At 61.4% G+C, this 23,305-nt stretch overlaps 1 protein-coding gene across 1 annotated transcript in view; it reads left to right on the forward strand.

Moving 5' to 3' along the window:
• Positions 1 to 5,359: 5,359 nt before the first annotated feature.
• Positions 5,360 to 23,305, forward strand: part of SH3BP2 (SH3 domain binding protein 2) — a 35,232-nt gene continuing 17,286 nt past the window's right edge. The window contains exon 1 of the mRNA XM_032633116.1: positions 5,360 to 5,459. The gene's annotated coding sequence lies outside the window, so the exon portion shown is untranslated. The remainder of the gene's footprint in view (positions 5,460 to 23,305) is intronic.

The following is a 23,305-nucleotide window of genomic DNA, read 5'->3' on the forward strand; positions in this document are numbered from 1 at the left end:
GATAGAATACCTGATACACCGGGATGCCTCTGGGGAGATTTGAACTTTTGGCAGAATTTGGAGTTGAATTAGTATTGAGAATTAAGCAAAATAAAAAAGATGACATTAACTCCAGGGAAACGAGAAGTTGAGCAAGGACGGAAAAGTTATCACAATACATTATGTGGCTCAGACATGAACAGTGTTTATGTAGTATCATGAAGATGTCAGCCATGGCCGCTGATCTGAACAAAATGAAGGTATGATGATTTTGGAGGTCAGGAAGTCGCAATGTAAGTGTGTGGTCTGGGGATACAAAGGCGAAACCAAAAGAGTGAGTTAAAAGTTGCATTGGAAGATGAGGGTTGGGGGACTGCTGTGTTTTGTAAGAAGGCTTGTAAAACTCGCTCTTTAAATTGCATGCATGTATAACTCGGATAATGAGTAGAAACTAAATTTAAAACACACACCCTAGGGACTGCCCTGGCGGTCCAGTGGTTAGGGCTCCGTGCTTCCACTGCTGGGGACCCAGGTTCGATAACTATCCTGCAAACTGCATGGCAAAAACAAACAAACAAACAAACATACACACACACTCTAATGAGTTACGTGCTCAATTTTACCTTGTTGGTACATCAGCAGGATGTGAACTTGTGCTTCAGGGTGGACTCATTTGGGGGCAGCCCTGGAAAGAGTGAATACAGATTCTCCTTATAATAGGTGAATACGTGAATGTATATTCATGCTGCTGTGGGCTATTGACGTGCCACGTGAGAGTTTTATCTTCAAAAAGCAAAAAATGCTATCTCATTTTTCCCGTTGGTATTTATTTAATTACTAGTGAGGTAGAACCTGTTTAAACGTGTCTTACTGGTCACATATAGCTATTTTTTATGCATTGCTACTTGTGCCCATTTTCAATTCAAGGTAGAAACTTGTAAATGACTTATAAAAATGCTTTGTATATTTACCCCTGGTTAATGCATGTACTTTGCACGTATTCCTTCCCAGTTTACAGTTTTCCCTTCAATTTTGTTTGTGGTGTTTTTGACATTCATCTTTTTGGGGTCACTTTTATGCTGCCATACCTACTGGTTCTTTCCTTTATACACTCAAATGCTAGTTATTTTATCTTTGGTACCTAGAAATCCTGCCTCATCTCCATAGTATAGAATCATCTACATTTTCTTTTAATAGGTTTTTGGGGGTTTTTCCCTTTGCATTTTAAGTCTCTGGTGTGGCTGATGTTTATGTTGGCATAAGATGTGTGGTAGGTCTCTTTCTCTACCTAATGATCAACCAGGCGTTCCAACACTATTTACAAATGAGATAAGCAGGCTCTGAATTTTTTGAAACATGTAACAGAAAAAAAAAGGGCGACCTTGTGTTTCTGAGTGGTTCTGTGGGAGCTGCACACAGGCTCTGCAGACAGACTTGCTGGGCTAAAGCCCCACTCCCCCACGGGAGTCCCAGGGAAGGCCATGGGTGCGCCCCCCAGACTGGGCCCAGTTCAGCCCCACCTCACTCCCCTCCGGGCCTTCCTCACAGGCTGATCCCAGCTTCCCTGTGACGGAAACCTCTCTGCTCCTGAGTCTTCATTGTCAGGCAGACTCTGCCCACTTCCCCTGACACCCTAGGGCTGCACCTCCTTCCCCCCGCCAGGCCGGTCCCGGGCTGGGCACTGCTCACAAGTTCTCTGGGGGTGGACCCTCTTCATCCCACCGTCAGAGGACAGGAGGAGGCGGGCTGTGGGCAGGGGCTCAGAAGCGGGGCAGGCTGGACCGAGCCATCCTCAGCTACTGGGCTGGGTGCCGGCCCGGGTACTAAGCTGGGGCACAGGGGACCCCCAGCTCAGTCCGGGTGGTGATGGAAGCACAGGCGGGCATTGTGGTGTCAGGCTGCCTTTCACGAGTTGGGCTGATGGGCCAGATGGTGGCATGTTTAATAGGGTAGTGACCTAGGGCAGCAGCTGGGGGCCTTCAAGCGGCCTACTGTGGTTTGAGGGACCCACAGGAGTGGGAATGGAGGCCAAAATCCACTCTTGAGGCTGGACGAGGGAAAGTGGGAAGGGGGTGGTCCCCTGGGGCCCTGGGCTGAGCCGCTGGCTGAAGGTCTGGGGACACCCACCCAGAACCAGAGAGGGGGCCAGCCAGGTGGTGGGTTCCGGGAGCCTGGTGGGCTCCTGCCAGGCAGCCTGATGTCGCCTGCAGGGCAGGCCTTGGGGAGCTGAGTCCCTCCTGGGGGTCCGTGCTCCTGGGAGCCGCCCAGGCTTACCCTTGTTCCTCCCACCTCTGGTCCAGGGGGGCTTCACAGCTGCAGAGGCTACTTCACCCCCTCTCACCTCAGGCACCTCATCCCAGTGTCCAGTGCTGTCCAGGGAAGGGCTGGCTGCCCCTGACCCCGGGCTGGGGAGGCCACTGGGGCCCCCTGAGGGCGATGTCAGGCCTTTGCATCCTGAGGGCCACAGCTTCCCCTTCCCAAGCCCCACATGGGCTTCCCCTTCCCGACCCCAGCGTCTTCCTGGAAGTCACGTGGTCCACGGGGTGGGGGGCAGGGGCTGCCAGGACGTGAGTGTTTGGGAGGGAGGAGGGCAGAGAAGGCTCCTGTGTACAAAACACCCACCTCCCCACCACGAGGGCGGAAGCCACCCGAAATAGAATGGGTTGCTTTCAAGCTCCAAACTGGGCTCCGGAGGCAGTAAAAATAGAAACACGAGTGTCTGCGTGGGCCCCGCATCCTCCACCTGCGGGGCTGGTGTTCTAAAATAGATCTTCCTCGTGGGGCCTGCCTGACGCCTGGTAGGTAGAAAATTCACCCAAACAAACCTCTCAGAGAGTAAAAGCAGCAGCTGATCCGGGCTTGGGGTTGCTGATGGAGGCCCGCAGTCAGGGCGCAGCCTGTGGGGAAAGGCGGGGGGGGGGCACTGGCCGGCCCTTGAGCTGGCCTTACAGCCCCATGACTCCATTTTCCTCCTGTCCCGGGGCTTTGCAGAGGCTGGGCCCCGGCCAGGGGAGCCCTTCCAGGTCACCAGGGCCAGCTCAGGCCTGCTGGCCAATGGCGAGGAGGTGCTGACCACGCACTCAGGCCAGGCCAGAACTGGGCAGGAGGTGCAGCAGGCAGGTGGGTGCAGGCCCTGCCCTCCGGGTGCTCACAGCGGGCCACCCGGCTACAAGCCCACGGGCTGGGCCACCACCCGCTGAGTGCGGCCTCCGAGCAGGAAGGAGGACCCTGTGCTGGGACCCAGAGACGGCTGACAGGGCCCTGCGCCCAGGAGCGATGCAAGAGGGAGGAGGCCGGCGGGGGGGTGGGCAGAGGGGAAACCAGCCGCAGGAGCTATGGCTCGGACAGAGGCTGGACGACACGCCCCGTCTCTAGCCCAGCGCATGGTCATCCTGTGAGCCACCCTCCCCTGACTGCTCTCTGGCCCTGGCGCCCACTCTGCTGCCCTCCCCTTTGGTTCCAGCAAAGGCAAAACACATCCACCTCCTGCACAGGGCAAGGCAGTGCAAGAGCGCACCAGGGCCGGGCTGGGATGTGGGAATGGCCTGGAGCCCAAGGTGGACGGCCCCTGCCCAGCCTGTCCTCCCTGCCAGGGCACAAACTGGCAGCGAGTCCCCTGGAGCGGGTCCCAGCCCCGGGCCCCGGCCTCACAGCCACCGCAGCAGCCTTTCTGGCCTCCCCACAGCGCAGCAGGCAGAGCCCCTCAGCCTCACTCACTCCCCTCCCTCACCAGCTGGGCTGTGGAGCCAGAGCCCCTGCCCAGGGCAACTCCCAGTGGCCTCCCCTTGGAGGGTCTGGGGTGGGTGGGGACTCACTTCCCGCCGTCCCCTGCCAAGCGGGCGAGCTGCCAGAGGGTACAGTGGTGTCTTTTCCCAGTGGACACAGCCACTTGGTTCTGGCCTTTCCCACCTCCCCCCACCCTCAGTTAACTTCTCTGACCCCGAGTGTGCTGCTGCAGCCAGGTCTCCTCTTTCTGGGGCATGGGACCCGTTGCTGGGCAGCTCTGGGACAGGTGGACAGTGACACGGCCCAAGTTCTGTCCAGCTGCAACTCTGAGCACTCCTCAGGGACCTCGGCCTCAGCATAACCCAAGTCCAGCCCCTGGATGCCCCCCACCCTTCCTGGTTTGGAGTAGCTGGTCCAGCCCCTGCCGTTGCTGCCCTGCTGGACTCTGGCCCTTCGTGCCCAGTGCAGCACAGAGGGGCAGACCTTGGCCTCCCACCCGGACAAGGCTCAGCCTCTGCTGGGCTGGCCTTCTGCCCTCCCTCCCAGCCCCTTCAGGCCCCAGCCAGATCCTGTCCTTCCCCTGCTCACGGCTTCCTAGGCTCTGGGACCAGGGATCCCATCCCCTCCACCGGATCATGCCCCAAGCCATTGACCCCTGCCCTGGAAGGCTCCAGTCCCCTGCAAGCTTGCTGGCCTTGTTTCCTCTCCCAAGAATACCTTCACTCTATCTCCACCACTTACCCCACCCCTTGGGGCTCCCCTCAGGAAGACATTTCCTCCCAGAAAGCCCTTTCCCCTACAGGATCTGACAAGCCCCCTTTTCCCTAGGCCCCTGCCCCTTAAACAGGGTAACCTGGGTCTAAAGCTGGACTTGTGTCCCCCCTCCCCCCATGGCTGTGGGGAAGGGCCTTGGATGGGCACCTCCCAGGAGGTAAAATTTAAAGTACCCTGTTTTCTGGGCCTCGCACTCTTGGAACCAGAACCCTGGGCCCTGGGAATCCAGACCTGGTACAAGGGCTGTGTCCCCGTTTGGAAGTGGCTGAAAAGTGCCCTAGAGACCCTTCTGAAACAAGGGCGAGGTTCCAGAGGTTCGGTTCCCATTGAGCCCTCTTCTGCCGGGGGCGGGGGAGGGGTCATCCGCTGCCCCTGCCCCTGGCCTCCTGACCTGAGTCAGAGGCCGCCTCCTGCTGCAGGATCAGGATCAGTGGGTTGGGGGGGCAGCGCCTTCTCCAGTGTGGCCACCAGGTGCCACTTGCATTTATTTACGGCGCATCTATTGTGTGCCGTGCAGGGGTGGCGTGTCCACACCCGCAGCCAACTCCCGCCTTCTCCACGGGACCAGGAGTGGGGAAAGGTGGGGATTCCCCGGACTCCGACGTCTTGACCCCCACCCCGCACCCAACCTCGAACTCCGAGGACGGCAGGCTGCGTCTGGGACCTCCGCATTGCAAAAGGAGTTGGTGGGATGGGCCCAGGGAGCCCGAGGAGGAGGCGGGGCCGGGTTCTTTGGGAGGGGAGTCAAAGGGCGGGGTAGGATGGAAGGGGCGCGGCCCAGAGCCTCGGGCGGGGCCAGGTCGAAGGGGCGGGGCACGGGTCCGGGGCGGGTCCGGGGCGGGGCCAGGCAGAAGGGGCGGGCACAGCTCCGGGCGGGACCTGGCTCCTGGCTACCCGCCGGGAGGGCGGGAGCCTGGCGGCCCAGCCGGGAGCCGCTGCCGGGACGCAGGACCCGCCGGCTGGGAGCAGAGCCCCGGCAGGTAAGGCACGGCAGCGGGGCGCGGACGGGCGGGGCGCGATCGAGTCTTCCGGGCTGGCCGGAGTCCCCGGGGCCGGGGTCCTCTACGTAGGGCGGGCGGGGGGCGGTCAGCTCCAGCTCGCGCCAGGCCTGGCGGCGCCACTGCCCTAGGAAGCGCGCGGGCTCGGGGGTGCGCTGGGTGCGCCCTGGAGGCCTAGGGGCGGGGGCGAAGGCGTCGCGTCTGTCCCGCGTCCCCCTCGTTCCTCTGGCCTCCGCTTCCCCAGGCCCCTGGGGCTCGCAGACCGCCGCAGGCCCGCATTACACGACCCACACATCCCGGTCTCCGAAGGCCCCGGGCGGGGAATTTGCTTCCACCTCCTCCCGGTAATCCAAACTTTCCTTCCCTCAAGCCGCGCAACGAAGGGTGGAGAAAAGCTGCCTGTTGGAGCTGACTCACACTGAAGTGTGAGTGACTGATAGCCCAGTGGCTCTGGGGGTGTCTGCGACTCTTATTCTGGGGGACAGCGAGTGTCAGAGAGTTGAGGGTCAGGGACAGCTGTCCTTCCACATGTGGGCCGGCCCCTCACAGCAGCCCGGCTCTTTCCTGCTGCTCTGGGCCTCCGCTTCCCCTGGTGAAGTGCTGACAGTGTTCCCACTGGGAGTGTTGAGGGGCCTGAGCCCCGCTGCAGAGCCTGGAGCTCACTCCCCCTGCCGCCCTGCTGCACCCTGAGCGCCTCACATCCTCTCTCTGTGCCTCGGTTTGCCCATCTGTCAACACTGATGACGTCCGTGCCTGCTGGTCAGGTCATGCAGAGTAAAGGGCCCCTCTAAGTGACCCTGGCCTGGGGCGGGGTTCCGTGTGGGACCCCCGGGATTGCCGAGTCGAGGACACGCATGTGATTTTGCTGACGAGGCGGGTAACCAGGCCCTAGCACAGAGGGGCTCAGGAAATGTTACTTGCCGTGATGATGATGTGTAGAATTTTTTCACGACAGTTTGACAGCCAAGGGAGCATGGCAAGTCCTGGAATCAGCGCAGATTTCCAGGTTTAAGTCTAGCCCAGCATTGACTTCAGTGTAACCCTGGGTTGGCCCTCTGCCCTCTCTGGCCCAGGCTCTGCGAGACCAGAGGAGGGGGCTGGGCTCCATTATCTCCTGGCTCTCCTCCCACTGTGTCCGATACCCAGGGCACCCACCCAGAGGGCCCTCTGGGAGTCAGGGCTCCACTCCAGGTAGACCAGGAGGCCAGGACGGGGGCTCCAAGGTGAGAGAATTCTGTCAAATTCCCCCTCCCTCCCCCGCCGCCCCCCCCCCCCCCCACCAGCCACCACTCCATTACTTGGCTCTGTTCCCCGTGTTGGGGCACACCCTGGCCAGAGGCGGCAGGCAGAAGGACAGATGGGTAGATGGCCCAGGCTAGTCCCTGTTGGCCATCAGGAAAGAGGGGTGCTGACAGAGGGCCTGGCCTTTCTGGAGAGTCCCTCAGGCCTGCAGAGTCAGGGAGGAGCCCAACAAGGAGGCCAGCCTGGGAGAGATAGGAGGGTGGGCGGCTCCAAACCTCCCTTGGCCCTTCCTGTTCACATGGACAGAGGAAAGTGAGATGCTGAGTCAGCCCCCACCATCCCTCCCCCTACATGGATGCCCGCAAGCTTGCAGGCCTACATGGGGGAAGCCTGAGGGAGCACAGAGAGACACACCAAGTGGCTGGGTCCTGGCTTTGAATCCGGCTGCCACCATTTACTAGCTGTGTGATCCCGGCCAGGGGGCTTCACACTACTGAGCCTCAGTTTCCTCATCTGTAAAATGGGGGTAGTGAACCACTTTCTGCCTTATAGGTGGTTTTGAACGTCCAGGGGCTGGTGGTGGCACGTGATTGGTGTTCAGTAACTGTGAGCCACTGGGGGTGATTTCCCTGGCCCTCGGGGCTGGAGAGCAGGGATAGCTGGGCCACCTCTGCTTGGGAGTGGGGGTGGGACTGGACCTGGAGAGATCTGGGGCAAAGGGCAGGCTCCTAGGTCCCTGCCCGCTTGGGTCTCATGGCAAAGGCTAGAGTGTCTTAGGAGTGGCCAGGCTCAGGGAACCACCTGGGTCCTCCTGGTTTCTGTCCTTGAAGCTCTATCATGGGACACCAAGGGTCAGTGAGTGGCAGGCCCCACTCTCCCCTCATTGGCTGGCTAATAGATGGCCTCAGTAAGGCCTGGGCATGCACATGTGTGGTTCTCTAATAATCCCAGGTAGCATGGTTAGCAGTCGGCAGCCTGGCTGAGGGAGGTGGGCGGCAGGTGGCCAGTGAAAGTAGGGTTTGCCATCAGAAGGAGGGCTGTCTGAGCCATGCGGACAACCACGAAGGTAGGAGGAGACTGAGCCAGAGGCTGGCAGCGGGGAGGGTGGCAGACCAGTTTGACCAGAGTGGCCTGGTGTGCACCAGATGTGGTGAGAGTGTGGATGGGGGCATGGATGAAAGTGCACAGGGGCCGAGGCAGGGAGAGGGGGCTGTCAGGATGCTGAAATCCTACCCACAGGTAGGTGGCCTGTCTCCAAAAGGCCTCTGGATCTCTCCAGTGGCCCTGACCAGTCATCCAAGGGCTGGGGACAGTCCCACATGTGGGCCACTTAAGTCCCAGAGGCGGGGAGGGGGAGCGTTCTGGGCTCTTTGTAGCCTCAGGCAGGAGGCTCAGCGGTGCCCACCTCCTGGTCCTTGCCTGCTGGCCTCCAGGAAGGGTGAAGGGTGTGGGCTCGGTCGCTGAGGCAGTGGCCTGGGGAGGTCGGCCGGGCCTGAGGGATTGGCAGGGCACTCTTGTGGTGTCTCCTTACCACCTCTGGGCCTAGGCACCGCAGGGCAGCCAGGATGATGCCGAGAGAAATGGAGCTGCCTCTCAGCCACAGCCAGGAGACCTGAGTCTCCTTAGTGAATTACACTTCTCTACCCTCAAGTGATACAAGCCCCTGGCTCTGGGCCACACTGAAGGATTTGGGCTCGGGAGCCAGGCTCCTGAGCTGCCCTTGAACTCCAGGCGCCATCCCAGTGAAGTGCAAAACAAGGCTGGGCCCTCATCAGGGAGGGGGCCTCACGGTGCTTGAGGTCCCCCCACTGCCCAGCTTCTCCCTGGGCAGCAGAACTTCTGAGGTTCCAGCTTTTTTTTTTTTTTGCAGTACGCGGGCCTCTCACTGTTGTGGCCTCTCCCGTTGCGGAGCACAGGCTCGGGACGCGCAGGCTCAGCGGCCATGGCTCACGGGCCAGCCGCTCCGCGGCATGTGGGATCTTCCCAGACCGGGGCACGAACCCGTGTCCCCTGCATCAGCAGGCGGACTCTCAACCACTGCGCCACCAGGGAAGCCCTGAGGTTCCAGCTTTGGGGCCACCTGCAGTTTAGCCCCTGCCCGTCCCCGTCCCAGGTCATGAGGCACGCTGGAACTTGCTGGCAGGACTGGGCTTCTTTCACCCAGTCTCCAGGTCCAGCGGCGACTGATCCTTGGCCCCCGTGGGCTAGGCACAGCGGGTCCCAGTCAGTGATCCTTGCCTGCCGGCCTCTGGGAAGGGTGTGGGCTCAGTGGCCGAGGCACTGGCTTGGGGAGGTCGGCGGGGCCTGAGGGGTTGGCAGGGCACCCTCCTGGTATCCGTACTCCTTCCCCTGCAGCTGTGCTGCAATTCCGAGAAGTGCCCTCTGCTTCCTTGTGAATCAGATGTTTATTGCATGCTGGCTGCAGTAAACAGGGTAGGGGCGGCCCACTGCCAACCATGTTCCAGGCCGCTGGTTGGGGTGTGGGGCGTCTGCCTGCTGGAACCTGCAGAGGCAGGGGAGGTCCCTGTCCCCAGGAGCTGCCAGGCTGACGGGTGAGCGCTCCAAGTTGGCTCCGTGCCTGCTGGGAGGAGGGTGGGCTGCCCCACGGCTGGGGGCTGGGCCGGCCCAGGGAAGGCTTCCCAGGGGCTTCTTGGAGCCAGCACAGCTCCTCCCAGGAAGTAGTCGGGGGCCGCATTCCCAGCGCTGGAGCAGCTTGTCCCCTTCAAGTCTCAGTGACTCTCTGGACTTCACGTCCCTCCTTGTGAAATGGGGTTAAAAACAGTTATAACTCATGGTGTCCTCGGAAAAGTTAAATGAGATGCTGTAGAGGAGCCCCCACTGTGGGATCTTGAGCCCTGTCCCAGGCTGGGGCCTCCCTGCCCTTGACCCTGCAGCTCCATTTGGGGGATTTCCTCTAGCCTTGCCCAAGGGGATGTTGTAATCTGGCAACATTGCTCTGTGGCATTAGAGAGCTCTGTGTCCTCATACCCCGGCTGCCCCTGTGGCCCCAGCCCTCACTGCTGGATGCCCCCTGCAAGGTGATGTGGGGTCAGGGGTCGACCTAGGGGCCTGGAATACCAGGGTAGGCCTTGGCTTGACCTCAAAGCCTTGGGAGCCAGGGGCAGCACCCACAGTCCACTTAGGGCCCTGGCTGGGCGCCTGGGCCCGTGCCACCCCACTCCGAGCTCCACTCCTGGGGCAGCTCTCCCTGCCTAGGCCCCTGTGCCCTTCAGAAAGCTGCTGCCCCCAGACCTCTGCTCCTCTCGTTCAGCTGGGTGCCCTGTGTACCAAGCCCAGGGCCAGGCATGGATAGGTAGCAGCTCAGCCTGTCTGGCCCACCCTGCCACTCTCTCCCTCGGAAGCAGTTTAATAAAAGGCATAAGTGTCTGTCCTGCTTGGTGCTCAGGGACCCTCCCTGGCCCCTGCACCTGCTTCCCGGAGCTAGGTGCCTTCTACAAGCCCCAGCCCATTCCCTGGTCACCTTGTCTACCTATCTGCTTCTCCCTGCCCAACTGGGGACTCATGAAGGACAGGGACACAATTGAGTGCCCTTGCCCAGCGGTGCCCACGTGGGTCTGGCCCAGAAGAGGGACGACCCCCTGTAGAGCATCCCAGGAGCTCCCACAGACCTGAAGCCCGGCGTGTTTACCTCCTGCTTCCACATCAGAGACACAGGTGCCCCGTTATCCTGGAAGGAGTCTGCTGCCCGGCTGGTGACGTTTCCAATCAGATCACAGTGGGTAGTTGTGCTCTGGCCTTGTGTGAACCTCTCCAGGTTTCTATCACGGCCCCGGGCCGTGGGCTGCAGCAGCCACAGCCCTTAATAGTCACTACTGAGGTCACCTCGTCTCAGGGGCCCCAGCAGTGGTTCAGACGGGGAGACAGGCGGGGAGTCTGGGGCGCTCCACCCTAAGTGGAAGCCTTTCCTTTCTCCGTGGCTGTTCCTTCCTAGAGACACATGTTGGGGCCAAGATTGGGGTCAGCCTGAACTCCCCTGACCCACCGGCCACTGCGGAGACCTGGTCTGTGGGTCCCAGAGACCCAGTGCCCCAGATGGGGCCTGGCAAGATTAGATCTGCCACCAGTAGGAGAGTGGTGGGGAAGGAGCCAGAAAAGTGGGCCGGGAGCCCTGCGTGGACAGGTGGGAGGGGGAGGGAGGCATGCCAGGAAACTCACCTTGTCTCCTGAGGAATGTCCTCCGTAACCCCAGCTGCTTCCTCTCCTCCTATTTGAGGCCAGAAAAGGAAGACCCTTTCTCAAGGGGCAGCTGGCACAGAGCCACTGGGTCCCCTGATGGCCAGGCAGACACAGTGCTGGGGGCCGGGCCCTGGCAGGCAGGTCAGTGATCAGCTGGTGGGTTTGACCACGGTAGGCAGAGGACGGAGTGACCGCGTCCCCTGCCCTTCAGCACAGGACGAGAGGCGGCTTCCCATTGCCATCACCATCTGGCCCGAAACCTCTAGGAGTGCAGGGTGGCCGTTGGATGCTGGGCGGGATCCATGGTAGTGCCCGGCTGTGAGCTGGATGCACGAGAGGGCCTCAGAGCCCCCAGGGTCAGTGCCAGGCCACTACAGCCTCCCTGCTGACCCACCCAGATCTTGGCGGGGCCGAAGGCACTTGGGGATAGAGCCTAAGCCTCCCGCAGGAGGTATCCCCACCACGTACCCCCACAGCCCCCATCTCGGGAGCTTGTCGATGCTGTGCTGCAGCCCCACTGGGCAGCCGGACCCCACGAAGTCCTCCCCCAAACCCCCACCTCCTGACTTCTCTGGAAGCTCACCCAGGGGGAAGGATATGCTGCTCCAGGGGACCCCACCCTGGCACTTCGCTGCACCAGGGCTGGGGCCCCCAGTGCCGGCTCCTTGCCACACAGGGGAGCTGCTCAGGGGTGGGCTATGGGGGCAGGAGACTGTGGAATCACTTCCCTTCGGGGCCTCACCAGGACCCAGCCTAATCTGGTTCCAGACCTTGGGCTGCCGCTGCCAGAGGAGGCCGATGCCTGGTGCTTCCCTCAGAGGAGGTGTGCCGGGCCTGAGGGTGGGGTAAGGGGGAGCCCCAGGCTGCGCTCAGGGCCCGGGTTCTGGCCCAGCTGGGCCTCGGCGCCGGTGGCCCTGGTGTCCACTTGTTATAAAATGGAGTGAGGCATGGAGCCCATCCCTGAGTTGCCCAGCCATCCTGGGGTTCCTGGGCACCAGCCTTGGAAGGTTTGCCACGTGGGACGGGAGCTCTCTGAGATCAGCCTTCCGTTCTCTCGAGAATGTGACCAGGAGGGTGAAGTTCTGTGGTCAGTGGTGGCCGTGCCTGCTCTGGGGGCAGGAGGTCACGGGGGAAGGAAGAGTGTTGAGAACGAGATCCCCCGCACACACGCAGGACCTAGGAGGCCCTGCCCCAAGCCCAAGGTTCCTGCCAGCCGGGCACCAACAGGTAGTTGTTCCAGCGTGAGGCCTTGGGAAGCAGGAGGGGATGACCCCACCCCAGTGGCCTCCGTGTTGATGCCCCTGCTGCCTGGAGGACCCGCGGGGGCCCCTCCCCACAGGCAGCCCCAGGCCCAGTCCTGCAGAGGCAGCAGGCACCTCCTCGCCCTGCAGGGGGGCGGCCCCCAAGAATGGTGTAGGAGGTGCCATTTGGGGTAGGGCCTTCTTGGGTTGGAAGCAGGAAGGGGGCAGGAGGGGCCAGGCTGAGAGGTCAGGCATGGGAGGTTTTTTTTTATAAATTTACTTATTTATAAATTTTTAAATTTATTTATTTTGGGCTGCATTGGGTCTTCGTTTCTGTGCACGGGCTTTCTCTAGTTGTGGCGAGCGGGGGCTACTCTTGGTTGCAGTGCGGGGGCTTATTGCGGTGGCTTCTCTTGCCACCGGAGCACGGGCTCTAGGTGCACAGGTTTCAGTAGTTGTGAGACATGGGCTCAGTAGTTGTGGCACGCGGGCTCAGTAGTTGTGGCTCGCGGGCTCTAGAGTGCAGGCTCAGTAGTTGTGGCGTGTGGGCTCAGTAGTTGTGGCTCGCGGGCTCTAGAGCGCAGGCTCAGTCAGTAGTTGTGGCGTACGGGCTTTGTTGCTCTGCGGCATGTGGGATCTTCCTGAACCAGGGCTTGAACCCGTGTCCCCTGCATTGGCAGGAGCATTCTTAACCACTGTGCCACCAGGGAAGCCCCCGTGGGAGGGTTTTGAGCAGGGGCTGGTTTGTGGTTTGAAAGATCACTCTGGGGTCTTAAGACTGCCTCCTGCCCCCCACCGCACATACCGCACCGCAGCAGGGGCTGTAAGGAGCTTGGGCAAAAGCAGGTGAGTCGGACCTGCAGGAGGGCTAGGTGTGCCGTGGGCGCAGGGGTTCAGCTGACCAGGGTGGAGTCAGTGACTCTCGCTGAGGGGGCCGCCAGGGCCGGGGGAAGGCAGACGTGGGGTAGCACCCGGCTCTGGTCGTACTGCCTCTGCCCTCCGCCTCCGCACCCCCAGTCCTCATTGCTGGCTTTTCTGGCGACAGTGGTGTGACCCCATGGCTGTCTCCCTGGGGAGCGGAGGGTGTCCCTATAGCACCACTGAGCCGTGCCCCTCCCCCACCCGGGGCAGGCTGCCCCAGCCCGGTGGCAGGTCCCCAGCCAGGAGGAGGCCTTAGGGGCTGGCACTCGGGAGCTTGACCCCTGGCTCTGCTGACCATCAGAAGCCACCTTGCCTCTGGGAGGCTTAGTTAGGCTGAGGGTTAGATGAGAGCGTTTGCCTTGTCCACAAGGGCCCCGCGGGCACTTTGCCTGTGGGATCTGGGGAAGCATTTCTAAGGCTGCTGTACCAGTGGAAGGGGTTGGGCCTGGAGGAAGGGAGCAGGGGGATGGGCCTCAGCAGAGGCCCTCCCCTCCAGCCCTGCGCTGGGCTCTGAGGTCCCCTGAGGGCACCACTCCCCAGCCTGACTGTGGGGCATCAGGGTGTCCCGGGGTGACCTAAGTTTGCAGGGTGGGGACAGCACCAGGCGGTCAGGGAAGGCGTGCGAGCCGTCCGTCGTCGTGGCTGAGCACCAACGGGGTAACGGCCTTGAACCTGAGACTGAGCCCAGTTGCCTTTGAGAGTTGCCTCCCAGTTGTGGCTGGGACAGCGGCTCAGAGAGAGGGGCCGGGGCGCAACATCCTGCAGGACCACCGGCCTTGGGAGGATGGCAGCATGGCTGGATGGAGACAGCCCTCCCCCACCCCCTCCTGTCCCCTGTCCTGTCTGTCAAGGCTGCCCAAGAGGGGCAGGAGAGCTGGGGCTGGGCCCCTTTCCCGCCATCCTGGCCCACCGCCAGACCCTTCTCCTCACTGGGCCTCTGAACAATGGGGCAGTGTGAGGGCGCCTGGGAACAGTCAGGCCAGCCAGGCCCCCTGTGGGCCCAGCTGAGGGGCTCGGAGGGGAGCCAGGGCCGTGAGTCATCCATCCAGCGCCCGGCCCAGGGCTCCCAGGCTGAGGAGGAACAGCGTTCTCGTGTCCCCACACCGCATGGGGGGCCGGCCTGCTCCTCCTTCCATCTTTTGCCCCCTGTCCGTGCCTCTTCCCGTGGCCTCTCTCCGGCTCCCTCCCTTCTGGGTGTGTCTCTGTCCCCCTGCCTCTGTCCAGCCAGAGACCCAGGCCTGGGAGTGGCTGCGGCCTGCTCCCCCAGCCCCCATCCACGACAGCCCGGTGGAGGGGCTGCCCCGTCACGGGGTGCCCCCCCCAAGCCTGTGGGGAACCCCAGGAAGTAGCCAGTGAGAGGGCAAGACCCTCCCGAGGCCAACTTAAAATTGACCGAGGAATAAAAGGTGAGCAAAAGCAGAAACAATGCAATAAAATAAAAAACTCAGGGGCTTCCCTGGTGGCGCAGTGGTTGAGAGTCTGCCTGCCGATGCAGGGGACACAGGTTCGTGCCCCGGTCCGGGAAGATCCCACATGCCGCGGTGTGGCTGGGCCTGTGAGCCATGGCCGCTGAGCCTGCGCGTCCGGAGCCTTTGTTCCGCCACGGGAGAGGCCACAACAGTGAGAGGCCCGCATACCACAAAAAGAAAATTAATTAATTAAAAAAATATATATATAAAAATAGAAAACTCAGAGAGTGAAGGTTAATCTACAGCGTCAAAGAAAAAAATGTTTGAAAACAGCCTAAAAATATTAACATTAGGGGGACTTCCCTGGTGGTTCAGTGGTTAAGACTCTGCGCTTCCACCGCAGTGGGCGCAGGGTTCGCTCCCTAGTCCGGGAGCTAAGATCCTGCAGGCCGTGCGGCCAAGAAAAAAATGAACATTAGTGATAAAAGGATAAAAATAAACGGATTAAAACTGAAGAGACACCAAACCCTAAAATGCTGAAGTGAGAAGAAGGAGGGAAGGGACCTGGTGGTATGGACTTGGACTTGACGGGCTCCAGCCTGTGGCAGGGTGGGCAGGAGACCAAAATACTGCTGGACAATTGGTGAACCAGGTTCATAGGTGAGTGAGTGGTCCAGGGACCCCCCAGAGGTATATGGAGCAGCTGAGATGCGGGGCCACACCTCATGCCCCTGGGTCCTGATGCCCTTTGTCCTGACCCGGGAGCCCTGACTTGGTGAAATGCTGTAAGGTACTCAGGAACTTTCTGGTTCCTGTGGTCTGAGGGAGGCCACCATGGCACGAAAGATCCTAAAGAGATGAGTAAAGGGACAGATGCTACTGGTGTCAAGGTCAGTGCCCCTGGTGGCCTACGCTGGAACACCCCAGCTGGTGGTTGCCAGTGTGGAGGGCTCGTACAGCTGCCCTGGCCTGGCACTGGCGGACAGCAAGTGTCCCTGCAGCGTGCCTGTCAGGGCCAGCCTCTGGCCTCCATCCCCGGCTCCTGCAAGGAGCAGTGGGGCCAGGTCTCTCTGGATACCTCCTCTCACCCCAACCCCAGGCCCTTTGCACAAGCTCTTTGCTACTCAAGACACTTTCCATGTAATCTTCTTGCTTGGCTATGGCGTGCGGATGCTGCCTGATGTGTCACCCCATCTGGGTGGAAGCGTTGTCACAGGGGTGTGAGTCAGAGGTGGCTGCCTCCCCAGCAGATCGGGAGCCCAGCTTGGATCCGGGGGTGAAGGGTGCGGCGTTTGCTGACAGGTGGCAATGCCCTGATGGCCTCCCTCTGTCCCAGTACCGGGGACAGCGCAGAACAGGGCTCAGGGTGGGGGCTTGTGGCCGGGACAGTCTCCTGACGAGCTCCCCCTGGGCTCTGGAGATACGTGTAAAACAGAAGCAGACTCTGAATGCACGAGGACAGGCTGGCATGTGCCCGCATCCCCAGGCCGTGTGTGCCAGCCCCGTGTGCCCCAGCCTTCTGGCCGGAGCCTGGAGCCCTCCTCTGGGCTGCTGGGTTCTCTGCCGGGTGGGAGCTGGCATCCTTCCTGAGAGTAGGCCCTGGGGCTCCTCCTCATGCCCCTGAGACCCAGGCTTGGTGGAAAGTGTCAGGCTGCATGTGGCGGGTGAAGTGGCCCCGGCTCTGGGCCACATGGGTGGTGCGGGCTGTGTGGCCACTGCTGCAGCCCGCTCAGCCTCAGCTTCCTCATCGGGAGAGCAGGAGACGGGCAGCTGGGGACTGAGTGGGCCATGGGGGCTGACGGCTCGGCACTGGGCGGACATTGCCGGAGGGTGCCCCCTGTCCTGGCGCACTGACTTGGCCCTCCTGTCACGAGAGGTGGACCGTAGACAGGAAAGTGCCCCCAACCTTTGTGACCCCCCTGCCTTGGCTTCAGCAAGTGGGGACGTGTCCCCACAGGATGTGACATGTACATGTGTCCCCAGGAGGGTCTGGCTGGTGGTAGCCGGTGCTCCTGAGGCCTGGGGCTGCTGTCGGGGACCAGACCCTCCACTGAGGGCCAGGCTCTGGAGTGCTGAGGGAGCCACGGTGACGTGACCCAAGGAGCACGCACGGTGGCCGCTGGGAAGAGGGTGGAGCGGGCTGGGTTTGGGGAAGTCCTGCCGTCTGCGTGTTCCTCATCTGCCGGGAGTGACCTCAGAGGAGACCGTCTGTCCCCTTCTGGGCGACCTGACAACGGGGCTCTGCAGATTCCAGCCCAGCCACACCCCCTTGGCCCCTGGAGGGTGGGCAGCAGTGTCGGGCAGCCTGGTCTGCCTGGGGCTCAGCCCACCGGGCGCTCGGGGTGTGAGGGTGCGTTGTCCAGGCCCTACACCTGCCCTGCCGGTGCCTGCTGGTCGCTTTGTGGACAAGGACAGTGAGACTGTGAGAGGTCAAGCACCTGGCCGAGGTCACTCCCGGGGTGTGCAGGCCTTGCTTGTGGGTGGAAAACCCCCCGCACTAGGCATTGTCATTGCAGCCAGAGGCCCCCCCAGGGATAGAGCAGTGGGGGTCTTAGGGAGAGATGAACAGTTTCATTCAGTGAACGAGCTCCGTAATGGGACCCCATGTGGAGTCGGGAGTGTCCAGCTAAGGAGGTGGGATCTGTTCACACTGCGGGAGGTGCCCAGGGCAGCTTCATGCTGGGGACACTGCAGGGGACAGACACAAGGAGTGGCTGTCATGTCACCCCCCATCGAGCTGTATCGAAGAAGGGTCAGAAAGTCAACAGAAGGCTGAAAATGCCGCCGTCAGTGTGGCCCTGCACGTGGGCGGAGCCTGCGCAGGAGAAGGGCAGGGGCGGTGTGTGCAGGTAGTGGGTCTGGACGTGGGGCGGAGGAGGCAGGGGTGGGACCAAGGGGAAGGGAGATGTCGCTCCACGCTGAGCACAGCACTGGGCAAAGGTATCTGTCACCTTCAGGTGGAATTTTCAACCCTGCAAGCCTGGCTCAGATGGGGCCAGTGGTGAGCAAGGAGGCGGGAGTACTCGGGGCTCCAGACCCACAGGGGCAGGATGGGAAGGTGTCGCCTGGCTTTGAGCAGGGGAGGTTCAGGAGAGCGCTCTCCCTTCCTGACGCGACAGTGATGACGGCGTGGCCCACGGAATCCCTGGAGTCACCCTGCCCCCCAGCCATGCCCGGTGGCCCTCGGGACAGCCCCGCACAGGAGCTGTGGGCCGCAAGGTTAGGACTAAGCCCATCCTGTCCCCAAGGAAGCCTGTGCCATCACCACCGCGCCGTCCTGCCTACCGAGGTCCCATGGTGGAGCAGCCCTGTCCTGGCGGGCGGGGCTGGGAACCTGTGGTGCCTGCCTCCGCCGGCAGGCGAGGGGCCAGGAACACGGGGGCAGACCCGGCCCACACGTCAGCACTCTGGAGAGCTTTTTCCTCAAGCAATTAAGAAGTGGAAACTTGTCAGTGTCGTGATGAACTGAAGTGTGAATCCTGAAACGCCTCTGCTGGCTTGTGGTTTGAGACGAGAGAGTGACGATGCTAACCTATGCTTCCCCCAGACCGACCCCCGCCCACCATGGCCATATCCAAGGACAGCGACCCTGGGCCTGGAGCCCCTGCCCAGCCATCCTCCCTCCCACGCACGTGCTGCTCCTTCCTGGCCAGGCCCCGAGCTCCCTCCTCCCCAGGGCTCTGCTGAGTGTGTCCCGCACCTGGTGTGCGGTGCGCAGCGGCCCCGACTCTTTGAGGGGCCCCAGCTCTGCTCCCCAGGCTAATCCAGCCCTCGACCCCGGCCCTTGAGAGATGCTGCTCAGTTTGGGAATGTTTGCTAGAGGCAGAGATGCCAGGCCTGGAGAGGAGGGCCCCAACTTGCTACGGGGCGGGGTGGGGGGCATCCAGGGATACGTGGGCTCTACGAGTCCTCTATGGGGACAGAGCTCAAGGGCCGAGGGTCCCAGAGTAGAAACCCCATTTGGCCACCACCCTCTGAAGCCCAGGCTCCATGTGGGCAGCTGTGCATGTGGGCCTCTTTCTGCACTTCCCCTAATTCCCTTTGCCGCCGACACGGGGGTGGCTGGACTGCCTCTCGCCTCCACCCTGGGTAGCCCCGAGAAGCCCCTGGGGGCCTCCTAGACCCCAGCACACTGCTGTCTTCGGGGGATGCTGGCCTGTTCTCTGTTTTGCAATGAGCAGACTCCAGTGCTCACCCAGTGCTGGCTGGCGGCTTACCCCACCAGGCGGCGGGGGGGTCCTGGGCCATGGGACTTTGCTACAGCCACTGGTCAGATTACTGCTTCGCTCTGGCTCTGAGGTCCAGGCATGTGCTTGTATAGCCACATCAGGGGTATGGCCGTGTGTGTAGCTGTGACGCTGAACCCATCTGTCTACCCATCCATCGGGCTCTTGGCCCCTTCTGTGGGCTAGGCACCGGGCTCTGGGGATTCGGTGGGACCCAAGCCCATGGGGAGTGCTAGGGATACAAACACATGTGACACCCTGGTGGGCAAGGCTGTCCCATTGACTTGGAGATTGCAGAGGAGGGGGTGAGGGTCTAGATGGTTCTGTTTTCAGAGGATGAGGGAGCATTTGTTGGAGAGGATATAGTTTCCAGGTGGAGAAGATTGCACGTACTCAGAGTGGGGCACAGTGGTTCTGTGTGACAGGCCCAGAGTCGAGGGCTCAGGGCAGCAAGCAGGGGCCAGACCCCATACACTCAGCCAGGGAACCGGCCTGGCCTCTGCTTCGTGGTGGAAATGGCTGGACGGAGCCAAGGAAGGGCTGGCCAGGGGTGGGAACCAGGGTCCGGCGGTGGGCCCAGCGAGTCTGGTGGGTGTAGGCTGGGTGTGGCCTCTGACCCCGTGCACGGGAAGGGTGGGAGGTGGTGAGGCTGTGGAAGCCCGCTCAGATTTACCCTATCCAGCTGGATGCTTCACACAGAGCGAGCCTCGCCCTGCTGGCACGCCCAGGACTTCAAATTGACTGTGAGCTCATCCGGGGGAAGAACTTCAGCCAGTCCCCGTGTAAAATAGTTTCCCACGGCTGCCCTAACAAAGTACCACAAGCTGCGGGCTGAAAAAAACAGAAATTTATTCTCACAGTCCTGGGGCCAGACTCCAAAATCAAGGTGTCAGCAGGGCCACGCTCCCACAGGAGGCTCCAGGGGAGAATCCTTCCTTCCTCCCTTGTCTTCCAGCCTCTAGTGGCTGCCTGCAGCCCTCAGCTTCCTTGGTCTATGGCCACATCACTCCAATCTCTGCTTCTGCTTCTGTCTTCACATCACCTTCTTCTCTGTGTCTTTTCTCTCTCTCTTTTTATTATTTTTATTTTATAATTTTTTTTTTTTTTTGCGGTATGCGGGCCTCTCACTGTTGTGGCCTCTACCGTTGTGGAGCACAGGCTCCGGACGCGCAGGCTCAGCGGCCACGGCTCACGGGCCCAGCCGCTCCGCGGCATGTGGGATCTTCCCAGACTGGGGCATGAACCCGCGTCCCCTGCATTGGCAGGTGGACTGTCAACCACTGCGCCAACAGGGAAGCCCTCTCTTTTTATTTTTAAGTTTAAGGCACATAGCATGATGGTTGATTTGCATATACTGTGAGATGATTCCCACAATAGGTTCAGCTAACATCCACCTTCTTTATACAGAGACAATAAAAAGAAAAGAAAAAAGGGACAAAAATGTTTCCTTGTGATGAGAACTCTTAGGATTTACTTTCTTTACAACTTTCCTGCACATCGTACAGCACTGTTGGCTACAGTCACCGTGTTGCAATTCCACCCCCAGGACCTATTTATTTCATAACTGGAAGCTTGTACCTTTTGACCACCTTCCTGCAATCCCACCCTCCGCCTCTGGTAACCGCAAGTCTGATCTCTTTTTCCGGGTTTTTTTTCCCCCTTCTCTTTTGTCTGTTATAAGGATGCTTGTTGTTGGATTTAGGGCCCATGGTAAGATCCTTAATTACATATGCAAAGATCATTTTTCCAAATAAGGTCATGGTCATAGTTCCCAGGGACTAGGACTTGGACGTATGTCTCTGGGGGCCCCATTCAGCCCACTACACTGGGTGGCCGTGACCAGGCCCCTGCCCTCTATGCCACCCGCTCCCTCTGCCCAGCTGGATGGCACCCAGGACCAAATTCCCGGGAATCCTTGCAGCCCTGCGCAGGAAGGCAGCTTACAGCACCTGTGCAGAGAGGAGTGAGGCTCAGACAGGGGAAGGGCTCGTGGCCCTGGCCCCGGAGGGTGGGGACTAAGTAGGTGGGTCCCAGGCTGGCTGTGGGTGGCCTTGGGCCTTTCCTTTGTGAGGGACTGATGCAAAGCGTCTTATTTTGAGAGCTTGAGGTTTTCACACGAATGGAGGTGCCAGCCACCCTTCCCTGGCCCCAGGGCCCTCCCTGAGCCTGGTAGGCCCTCCTTGGCATGAAGGCGACAGGTGGGCACTGGACTGGGCACAGGGCTCTCCGAGACTGCGGGAGACACCGAGCTGGGGTTCTCAGGGACGTGGTTCCAGTCTCCACACCTCTGTTCCCTGACCATTGGCCCGGCCAGTGCCCTGCTCTTTGAACCCTAGCATCCCCAGGGTCACCGCAGGTGAGTGGGCTGTTGAGCATCAGGGTGGGGCAGGCTCCATGGCCTGCTGCAGAGGTGGTGGGCATTTGCCTGGGCTTTTGCCTGGCTCCAGAGCAAGCTGAGGACCCCTGGAACCCAGAAGGCTCTCCCTTCCACTTTTTCAGGCCGACTCTTGGCCCCTGCCCCGCCGGCCGCTGTCTAGTCCTACCCACCCTGCTAAGTGTGCTGCGTCTGGCATGGTGGGTGGTCCCCAAGCCTGGAACTTAGAGGCAGCCGCCCTGGGAGCTGGGGGAGGAGCTGCAACTTGGGGAGGGTTGGGTGGAAGACCAGAGCTGCTGAGGGCAGGGACCCCAGCCCCACACATCTTGCTGCTTGGGGGCTGGTTATTCTCAGCACAGTGTGAAAGGTCGTGGGGCTCCCACTATTGAAGGAGGGACCCTCAATGTCCTCTGTTTGAGGAATGTGAATCGCTGCGTTATTTGCTGCAGGGATGAAATGCTGCCTCGGGAGATGGGAGGGCACAGGGAGGAACAGAGGCCTGGAGTGGCGGGGCCTTCAGAGGTCGCAAAGCAACCCCGGGAATCCTGACCTCAGACTCCCAGAGGGAGTAGGGCTGGGGAAGGAGTCGACGCAGGTCTGACTTCCACGGAGACCCCTGTTCCTCTGCTCGGGCGTGACTGCCCCTACGGCCTCTTAGTGCCGAGCCAGGGCTCCAGCGGGTGTGGCCCTCTGCCTACTCTGCCTCTGCTGTGGATAGCGCTTGGTGGCCCTTCTGGGGCAGGGGCAAGGGGAGGCTGTGGCTCCTGGACCCCAGGCCTCCTGATCCATCCTTGGGATGGGATGTCCCAGGGAGAGCCTGGCGGCCTCCCGGTTCCGGGCAGTTCTCACCTGCAGGCCTGTGCCCACACCCTCCCCCTCCCCCCCTGCCGTCCGCCCCCGCAGCCTCCCCCGGCTCTGGCCACTTGCTGCCCGGACTTTGACTTCCTCAGGCCACCCCTGCCCCAGCAAACTCCTTCTCAGTCAAACCTGGCCCCTCGTCTGGAGGCCTCCCCTGATCCAGTGCCTGCTGGGCACCTCCTCTGGACCTCACGGCCCCTTGAAGCCCCTGCCCCGTCCCAGAACTGCTCCACTGGCTTGTCCTGGCTGCCCAAGCCCCAGGGGCTCCTAACCTGCTATTTTATCTCAACCCTGAGCACTGATGAAGAAACTAAGGCTCAGAGAGGCTAAGTCAGTAGCTTGAGGCGCACAGCTGGCAGAGGATAGAGGTGGGCAGGGTGCCCAGCTGAGTCTGACTGGGAGCCCTCTCCCCACTCTGGGCAGGCTGCAAAGGGGAAGGGCAGGGGGCCCCACTGAACCTCCCCATTGCCACTACCCGTCCATCTGTTGTGGTCAGCTTTCTCCTGAAGGCATGGCCTGCCCACAGCCACCGAGGGCACTGAGGCTGACACAGGCTGCGGAGGCCAGGGTCCCGCCCTGAGGACAGCTCATACACAAAAGCCCCATCCTCCAGGAGATAGCAGGTAGTCTCACACCCCAGACTGGCCCCCAGGTGATGCAGGGACCTTGGCAGGGGTCTGGGGCTGTGCACACATTGGGAGATGGAGGCCCCCCAGCCCAGGGCCGGCCTCCCTCAGGCCCCGACACACAGGGATGCGGGCTGACTAGGCACCGGCACAGCTGGCCGTGGGGCTATGCCCTGGTAAACCTGGCGGGCAGGACGAGGCCTTTGCAACGCCCGAGGACCCCGTAGTCTGCGGCCTCTGTCACCCTCAAATCCTGCCGTGGCGTGGCCCCAAAGCACTCCTTCCTCCAGCTGGTCTTGTCCTCCCTGGGCGAGGTGTGACCTTGAGACCCAAGCTCAGGGGAGGAGAGGCAGGGGGCCTGGGGGCTCAGCACCAAGCAGCCTGGGTTTGAATCCCTGCTCCCAGCTTCCTGGCTGTGGACCCGGGCGGGGGAGGAAGCCCGGCTTGGTGGGGCAGAGCAGGCTTGGGAGGGACCCGGTCAGGGACCAGGGAGTGCCAGGGCTGTGCTTTGCCGCTGGGGCTGTAAGTGCTCTCTAGCCAGCCAGGTGTTCATGAGGCAGCAGAGAGCGGCGATCACGGCTCTGTCACAGCAGCTCTGTCACAGAGGCTGTGCCTGGCGTGGGGGGATGGGGTGGGGCAGAAGGCTTGGGGAAGGAGGGAAGGTGACGGGCCGATGCCTGGGCCCAGGCTCGGAACCCATCCCTTGGTCCCTTGGTGTCAAAGGGCAGAGAGGT

This window comes from Phocoena sinus, chromosome 5 (genome assembly GCF_008692025.1).
Source record: "Phocoena sinus isolate mPhoSin1 chromosome 5, mPhoSin1.pri, whole genome shotgun sequence".
Taxonomy (NCBI): Eukaryota; Metazoa; Chordata; class Mammalia; order Artiodactyla; family Phocoenidae; genus Phocoena; species Phocoena sinus.